The sequence below is a fragment of the Saccoglossus kowalevskii genome, chromosome 4 (genome assembly GCF_978046115.1).
Source record: "Saccoglossus kowalevskii chromosome 4, keSacKowa6.1, whole genome shotgun sequence".
Classification (NCBI taxonomy): Eukaryota; Metazoa; Hemichordata; class Enteropneusta; family Harrimaniidae; genus Saccoglossus; species Saccoglossus kowalevskii.
This window is the reverse complement of record NC_140644.1, coordinates 3894843-3903467: the sequence shown is the minus strand read 5'-3', so window position 1 is coordinate 3903467 and position 8625 is coordinate 3894843. Positions and strand designations below refer to the sequence as shown.

At 34.4% G+C, this 8625-nt stretch overlaps 5 non-coding genes across 5 annotated transcripts; all 5 read right to left on the bottom strand.

Annotated features, from left to right (window-relative positions):
* Nucleotides 1-1154: 1154 nt before the first annotated feature.
* On the bottom strand, nt 1155-1273 carry LOC146746191 (5S ribosomal RNA). The gene has a single exon (XR_014929356.1). It is a non-coding gene; the product is annotated as a 5S ribosomal RNA (ribosomal RNA).
* A 1469-nt stretch (nt 1274-2742) lies between these two features.
* LOC144353964 (5S ribosomal RNA) lies at nt 2743-2861 on the bottom strand. The gene has a single exon (XR_013420909.1). It is a non-coding gene; the product is annotated as a 5S ribosomal RNA (ribosomal RNA).
* A 1461-nt stretch (nt 2862-4322) lies between these two features.
* Nucleotides 4323-4441, bottom strand: LOC144362035 (5S ribosomal RNA). The gene has a single exon (XR_013422516.1). It is a non-coding gene; the product is annotated as a 5S ribosomal RNA (ribosomal RNA).
* A 1461-nt stretch (nt 4442-5902) lies between these two features.
* LOC144362034 (5S ribosomal RNA) lies at nt 5903-6021 on the bottom strand. The gene has a single exon (XR_013422515.1). It is a non-coding gene; the product is annotated as a 5S ribosomal RNA (ribosomal RNA).
* A 1461-nt stretch (nt 6022-7482) lies between these two features.
* On the bottom strand, nt 7483-7601 carry LOC144353968 (5S ribosomal RNA). The gene has a single exon (XR_013420913.2). It is a non-coding gene; the product is annotated as a 5S ribosomal RNA (ribosomal RNA).
* Nucleotides 7602-8625: the final 1024 nt, after the last annotated feature.

Sequence of the window (8625 nt, the reverse complement as noted above, 5' to 3'; positions counted from 1 at the left end):
CTCTTAATTTAGTTGGTTTGTTTTGTTTTGTTGTATTTGTGTGGGGCGGTACATTTTAGTGGGTGCCGTAGTTCGATGCATTAACGTAACGAGAATACTAGGTCTATTAATATAACTCCTATTTCAATTCTTCATTCACGGCTAATATTTACGAGTAGCGAATCTCCTTAATTTAGATAGTTTATCTGTGTGTGAGAGGGGCAGATATATTTGTAGGTATAATTACCATAGATCTTAACTAGGCTTGACGGAGATAACATTATTATAGTTTATATTAGGTAACTGATCTTGGCGTACATATAACTATCATAGTTTAAAGTAGTTAACTCGGTCTGACGAAAATATAATTAGCATAGTTCGTCGTAGTTAACCGGTCTTAACGAATATATAATTAAAATAGTTGATAGTATAGTTTACTGGGCCTGACGTAAATATAATTAGCATAGTTCATTATAGTTAACTCGTCCTCATGAATATATATTTATCATAAGTTATAGTAGTTAACGAGGTCTGACGGAAATACAATTGTCATTGTTCATTATAGTTAACTAGTCTTCATGAACTTATATTTATCGTAGTTTATAGTAGTTAACTAGGCTAGACGTACATACAGTTATCTTAGTTCATAACAGTTAACTAGGCTAGACGTAGATATAACTCTAATCATAGTTTGTAGTAGTTTCCTAGAACGAAAAATGTTACACAGATGTAATCTTTTTTATGAAAACAAAAAACACAATACCTTGGAATTATTTTTGAAACGTATAAACAGATATCAAAGACTATTTAAGTTGGTTTCTTCTAATATCACCGTGTTTGCAATCCAATAAATATCAGTGAGAAATTGGAAAAAATACAGCGCCATAATCTAGAATAAGATATATTTAGAAACTGGGTTTATTTTCCGTGACAAACAAGTGTTGAAAATGGATGCGATTAACGGTAAATTGACACTGATGACGAATCAAGTTGTTCGTCGGCTTGGTGGTGCGCCCTCTTGTGGTCATTGGTTCGAAAGGCAAAACAAATTTGTTGGCGAAAAAAGTGTGAAAATAATAGTTTGAGGGCAAGTAAAATATTTTATGAAAAGAAAATATGAGAATGGGATATAAAAATGAGAGAAAAAGATAAAATTGAGAGAGAGAAAATGAAAAAGCCTACGACACGTGGTATTCCCAGCCGGTCTCCCATGCAAGTACTAACCACGCCCGACGCAGCTTAACTTCGGTGATCGGACGAGAACCGGTGCATTCTACGTGGTATGGCCGTAGGCATCTGTATCACATATTTAAGTCACTACATCACATCGCGTCGACAAGGTTTCTTCTTGTTTTGTTCTATATATCGTGTGGAGAATTTCTAAATGTGGCGTATATAAAACTGAAACGGACTAATGATGGTAAAATGCCACAAACACCGTCAACACCTTTTCTAGTGACTACTATACAGTCATTGTGTCGGAAATTTGTACTCTGACCCTAGTTTCATTTGCATATTGCTTCATGCTTAAATATTAGATGTCGTGTGCCCTGGACTTAAAAACTCGTACGCATGACAAATAAATACATGTGTAGCGAACCCTCTTAATTTAGTTGGTTTGTTTTGTTTTGTTGTATTTGTGGGGGGGGGGGGGGCGGTACATTTTAGTGGGTGCCGTAGTTCGATGCATTAACGTAACGAGAATACTAGGTCTATTAATATAACTCCTATTTCAATTCTTCATTCACGGCTAATATTTACGAGTAGCGAATCTCCTTAATTTAGATAGTTTATCTGTGTGTGAGAGGGGCAGATATATTTGTAGATATAATTACCATAGATCTTAACTAGGCTTGACGGAGATAACATTATTATAGTTTATATTAGGTAACTGATCTTGGCGTACATATAACTATCATAGTTTAAAGTAGTTAACTCGGTCTGACGAAAATATAATTAGCATAGTTCGTCGTAGTTAACCGGTCTTAACGAATATATAATTAAAATAGTTGATAGTATAGTTTACTAGGCCTGACGTAAATATAATTAGCATAGTTCATTATAGTTAACTCGTCCTCATGAATATATATTTATCATAAGTTATAGTAGTTAACGAGGTCTGACGGAAATACAATTGTCATTGTTCATTATAGTTAACTAGTCTTCATGAACATATATTTATCGTAGTTTATAGTAGTTAACTAGGCTAGACGTACATACAGTTATCTTAGTTCATAACAGTTAACTAGGCTAGACGTAGATATAACTCTAATCATAGTTTGTAGTAGTTTCCTAGAACGAAAAATGTTACACAGATGTAATCTTTTTTATGAAAACAAAAAACACAATACCTTGGAATTATTTTTGAAACGTATAAACAGATATCAAAGACTATTTAAGTTGGTTTCTTCTAATATCACCGTGTTTGCAATCCAATAAATATCAGTGAGAAATTGGAAAAAATACAGCGCCATAATCTAGAATAAGATATATTTAGAAACTGGGTTTATTTTCCGTGACAAACAAGTGTTGAAAATGGCTGCATTTAACGGTAAATTGACACTGATGACGAATCAAGTTGTTCGTCGGCTTGGTGGTGCGCCCTCTTGTGGTCATTGGTTCGAAAGGCAAAACAAATTTGTTGGCGAAAAAAGTGTGAAAATAATAGTTTGAGGGCAAGTAAAATATTTTATGAAGAGAAAATATGAGAATGGGATATAAAAATGAGAGAAAAAGATAAAATTGAGAGAGAGAAAATGAAAAAGCCTACGACACGTGGTATTCCCAGCCGGTCTCCCATGCAAGTACTAACCACGCCCGACGCAGCTTAACTTCGGTGATCGGACGAGAACCGGTGCATTCTACGTGGTATGGCCGTAGGCATCTGTATCACATATTTAAGTCACTACATCACATCGCGTCGACAAGGTTTCTTCTTGTTTTGTTCTATATATCGTGTGGAGAATTTCTAAATGTGGCGTATATAAAACTGAAACGGACTAATGATGGTAAAATGCCACAAACACCGTCAACACCTTTTCTAGTGACTACTATACAGTCATTGTGTCGGAAATTTGTACTCTGACCCTAGTTTCATTTGCATATTGCTTCATGCTTAAATATTAGATGTCGTGTGCCCTGGACTTAAAAACTCGTACGCATGACAAATAAATACATGTGTAGCGAACCCTCTTAATTTAGTTGGTTTGTTTTGTTTTGTTGTATTTGTGGGGGGCGGTACATTTTAGTGGGTGCCGTAGTTCGATGCATTAACGTAACGAGAATACTAGGTCTATTAATATAACTCCTATTTCAATTCTTCATTCACGGCTAATATTTACGAGTAGCGAATCTCCTTAATTTAGATAGTTTATCTGTGTGTGAGAGGGGCAGATATATTTGTAGATATAATTACCATAGATCATAACTAGGCTTGACGGAGATAACATTATTATAGTTTATATTAGGTAACTGATCTTGGCGTACATATAACTATCATAGTTTAAAGTAGTTAACTCGGTCTGACGAAAATATAATTAGCATAGTTCGTCGTAGTTAACCGGTCTTAACGAATATATAATTAAAATAGTTGATAGTATAGTTTACTAGGCCTGACGTAAATATAATTAGCATAATTCATTATAGTTAACTCGTCCTCATGAATATATATTTATCATAAGTTATAGTAGTTAACGAGGTCTGACGCAAATACAATTGTCATTGTTCATTATAGTTAACTAGTCTTCATGAACATATATTTATCGTAGTTTATAGTAGTTAACTAGGCTAGACGTACATACAGTTATCTTAGTTCATAACAGTTAACTAGGCTAGACGTAGATATAACTCTAATCATAGTTTGTAGTAGTTTCCTAGAACGAAAAATGTTACACAGATGTAATCTTTTTTATGAAAACAAAAAACACAATACCTTGGAATTATTTTTGAAACGTATAAACAGATATCAAAGACTATTTAAGTTGGTTTCTTCTAATATCACCGTGTTTGCAATCCAATAAATATCAGTGAGAAATTGGAAAAAATACAGCGCCATAATCTAGAATAAGATATATTTAGAAACTGGGTTTATTTTCCGTGACAAACAAGTGTTGAAAATGGATGCGATTAACGGTAAATTGACACTGATGACGAATCAAGTTGTTCGTCGGCTTGGTGGTGCGCCCTCTTGTGGTCATTGGTTCGAAAGGCAAAACAAATTTGTTGGCGAAAAAAGTGTGAAAATAATAGTTTGAGGGCAAGTAAAATATTTTATGAAAAGAAAATATGAGAATGGGATATAAAAATGAGAGAAAAAGATAAAATTGAGAGAGAGAAAATGAAAAAGCCTACGACACGTGGTATTCCCAGCCGGTCTCCCATGCAAGTACTAACCACGCCCGACGCAGCTTAACTTCGGTGATCGGACGAGAACCGGTGCATTCTACGTGGTATGGCCGTAGGCATCTGTATCACATATTTAAGTCACTACATCACATCGCGTCGACAAGGTTTCTTCTTGTTTTGTTCTATATATCGTGTGGAAAATTCCTAAATGTGGCGTATATAAAACTGAAACGGACTAATGATGGTAAAATGCCACAAACACCGTCAACACCTTTTCTAGTGACTACTATACAGTCATTGTGTCGGAAATTTGTACTCTGACCCTAGTTTCATTTGCATATTGCTTCATGCTTAAATATTAGATGTCGTGTGCCCTGGACTTAAAAACTCGTACGCATGACAAATAAATACATGTGTAGCGAACCCTCTTAATTTAGTTGGTTTGTTTTGTTTTGTTGTATTTGTGTGGGGTGGTACATTTTAGTGGGTGCCGTAGTTCGATGCATTAACGTAACGAGAATACTAGGTCTATTAATATAACTCCTATTTCAATTCTTCATTCACGGCTAATATTTACGAGTAGCGAATCTCCTTAATTTAGATAGTTTATCTGTGTGTGAGAGGGGCAGATATATTTGTAGGTATAATTACCATAGATCTTAACTAGGCTTGACGGAGATAACATTATTATAGTTTATATTAGGTAACTGATCTTGGCGTACATATAACTATCATAGTTTAAAGTAGTTAACTCGGTCTGACGAAAATATAATTAGCATAGTTCGTCGTAGTTAACCGGTCTTAACGAATATATAATTAAAATAGTTGATAGTATAGTTTACTAGGCCTGACGTAAATATAATTAGCATAATTCATTATAGTTAACTCGTCCTCATGAATATATATTTATCATAAGTTATAGTAGTTAACGAGGTCTGACGCAAATACAATTGTCATTGTTCATTATAGTTAACTAGTCTTCATGAACATATATTTATCGTAGTTTATAGTAGTTAACTAGGCTAGACGTACATACAGTTATCTTAGTTCATAACAGTTAACTAGGCTAGACGTAGATATAACTCTAATCATAGTTTGTAGTAGTTTCCTAGAACGAAAAATGTTACACAGATGTAATCTTTTTTATGAAAACAAAAAACACAATACCTTGGAATTATTTTTGAAACGTATAAACAGATATCAAAGACTATTTAAGTTGGTTTCTTCTAATATCACCGTGTTTGCAATCCAATAAATATCAGTGAGAAATTGGAAAAAATACAGCGCCATAATCTAGAATAAGATATATTTAGAAACTGGGTTTATTTTCCGTGACAAACAAGTGTTGAAAATGGATGCGATTAACGGTAAATTGACACTGATGACGAATCAAGTTGTTCGTCGGCTTGGTGGTGCGCCCTCTTGTGGTCATTGGTTCGAAAGGCAAAACAAATTTGTTGGCGAAAAAAGTGTGAAAATAATAGTTTGAGGGCAAGTAAAATATTTTATGAAAAGAAAATATGAGAATGGGATATAAAAATGAGAGAAAAAGATAAAATTGAGAGAGAGAAAATGAAAAAGCCTACGACACGTGGTATTCCCAGCCGGTCTCCCATGCAAGTACTAACCACGCCCGACGCAGCTTAACTTCGGTGATCGGACGAGAACCGGTGCATTCTACGTGGTATGGCCGTAGGCATCTGTATCACATATTTAAGTCACTACATCACATCGCGTCGACAAGGTTTCTTCTTGTTTTGTTCTATATATCGTGTGGAAAATTCCTAAATGTGGCGTATATAAAACTGAAACGGACTAATGATGGTAAAATGCCACAAACACCGTCAACACCTTTTCTAGTGACTACTATACAGTCATTGTGTCGGAAATTTGTACTCTGACCCTAGTTTCATTTGCATATTGCTTCATGCTTAAATATTAGATGTCGTGTGCCCTGGACTTAAAAACTCGTACGCATGACAAATAAATACATGTGTAGCGAACCCTCTTAATTTAGTTGGTTTGTTTTGTTTTGTTGTATTTGTGTGGGGTGGTACATTTTAGTGGGTGCCGTAGTTCGATGCATTAACGTAACGAGAATACTAGGTCTATTAATATAACTCCTATTTCAATTCTTCATTCACGGCTAATATTTACGAGTAGCGAATCTCCTTAATTTAGATAGTTTATCTGTGTGTGAGAGGGGCAGATATATTTGTAGGTATAATTACCATAGATCTTAACTAGGCTTGACGGAGATAACATTATTATAGTTTATATTAGGTAACTGATCTTGGCGTACATATAACTATCATAGTTTAAAGTAGTTAACTCGGTCTGACGAAAATATAATTAGCATAGTTCGTCGTAGTTAACCGGTCTTAACGAATATATAATTAAAATAGTTGATAGTATAGTTTACTGGGCCTGACGTAAATATAATTAGCATAGTTCATTATAGTTAACTCGTCCTCATGAATATATATTTATCATAAGTTATAGTAGTTAACGAGGTCTGACGGAAATACAATTGTCATTGTTCATTATAGTTAACTAGTCTTCATGAACATATATTTATCGTAGTTTATAGTAGTTAACTAGGCTAGACGTACATACAGTTATCTTAGTTCATAACAGTTAACTAGGCTAGACGTAGATATAACTCTAATCATAGTTTGTAGTAGTTTCCTAGAACGAAAAATGTTACACAGATGTAATCTTTTTTATGAAAACAAAAAACACAATACCTTGGAATTATTTTTGAAACGTATAAACAGATATCAAAGACTATTTAAGTTGGTTTCTTCTAATATCACCGTGTTTGCAATCCAATAAATATCAGTGAGAAATTGGAAAAAATACAGCGCCATAATCTAGAATAAGATATATTTAGAAACTGGGTTTATTTTCCGTGACAAACAAGTGTTGAAAATGGCTGCATTTAACGGTAAATTGACACTGATGACGAATCAAGTTGTTCGTCGGCTTGGTGGTGCGCCCTCTTGTGGTCATTGGTTCGAAAGGCAAAACAAATTTGTTGGCGAAAAAAGTGTGAAAATAATAGTTTGAGGGCAAGTAAAATATTTTATGAAGAGAAAATATGAGAATGGGATATAAAAATGAGAGAAAAAGATAAAATTGAGAGAGAGAAAATGAAAAAGCCTACGACACGTGGTATTCCCAGCCGGTCTCCCATGCAAGTACTAACCACGCCCGACGCAGCTTAACTTCGGTGATCGGACGAGAACCGGTGCATTCTACGTGGTATGGCCGTAGGCATCTGTATCACATATTTAAGTCACTACATCACATCGCGTCGACAAGGTTTCTTCTTGTTTTGTTCTATATATCGTGTGGAAAATTCCTAAATGTGGCGTATATAAAACTGAAACGGACTAATGATGGTAAAATGCCACAAACACCGTCAACACCTTTTCTAGTGACTACTATACAGTCATTGTGTCGGAAATTTGTACTCTGACCCTAGTTTCATTTGCATATTGCTTCATGCTTAAATATTAGATGTCGTGTGCCCTGGACTTAAAAACTCGTACGCATGACAAATAAATACATGTGTAGCGAACCCTCTTAATTTAGTTGGTTTGTTTTGTTTTGTTGTATTTGTGTGGGGTGGTACATTTTAGTGGGTGCCGTAGTTCGATGCATTAACGTAACGAGAATACTAGGTCTATTAATATAACTCCTATTTCAATTCTTCATTCACGGCTAATATTTACGAGTAGCGAATCTCCTTAATTTAGATAGTTTATCTGTGTGTGAGAGGGGCAGATATATTTGTAGGTATAATTACCATAGATCTTAACTAGGCTTGACGGAGATAACATTATTATAGTTTATATTAGGTAACTGATCTTGGCGTACATATAACTATCATAGTTTAAAGTAGTTAACTCGGTCTGACGAAAATATAATTAGCATAGTTCGTCGTAGTTAACCGGTCTTAACGAATATATAATTAAAATAGTTGATAGTATAGTTTACTAGGCCTGACGTAAATATAATTAGCATAATTCATTATAGTTAACTCGTCCTCATGAATATATATTTATCATAAGTTATAGTAGTTAACGAGGTCTGACGCAAATACAATTGTCATTGTTCATTATAGTTAACTAGTCTTCATGAACATATATTTATCGTAGTTTATAGTAGTTAACTAGGCTAGACGTACATACAGTTATCTTAGTTCATAACAGTTAACTAGGCTAGACGTAGATATAACTCTAATCATAGTTTGTAGTAGTTTCCTAGAACGAAAAATGTTACACAGATGTAATCTTT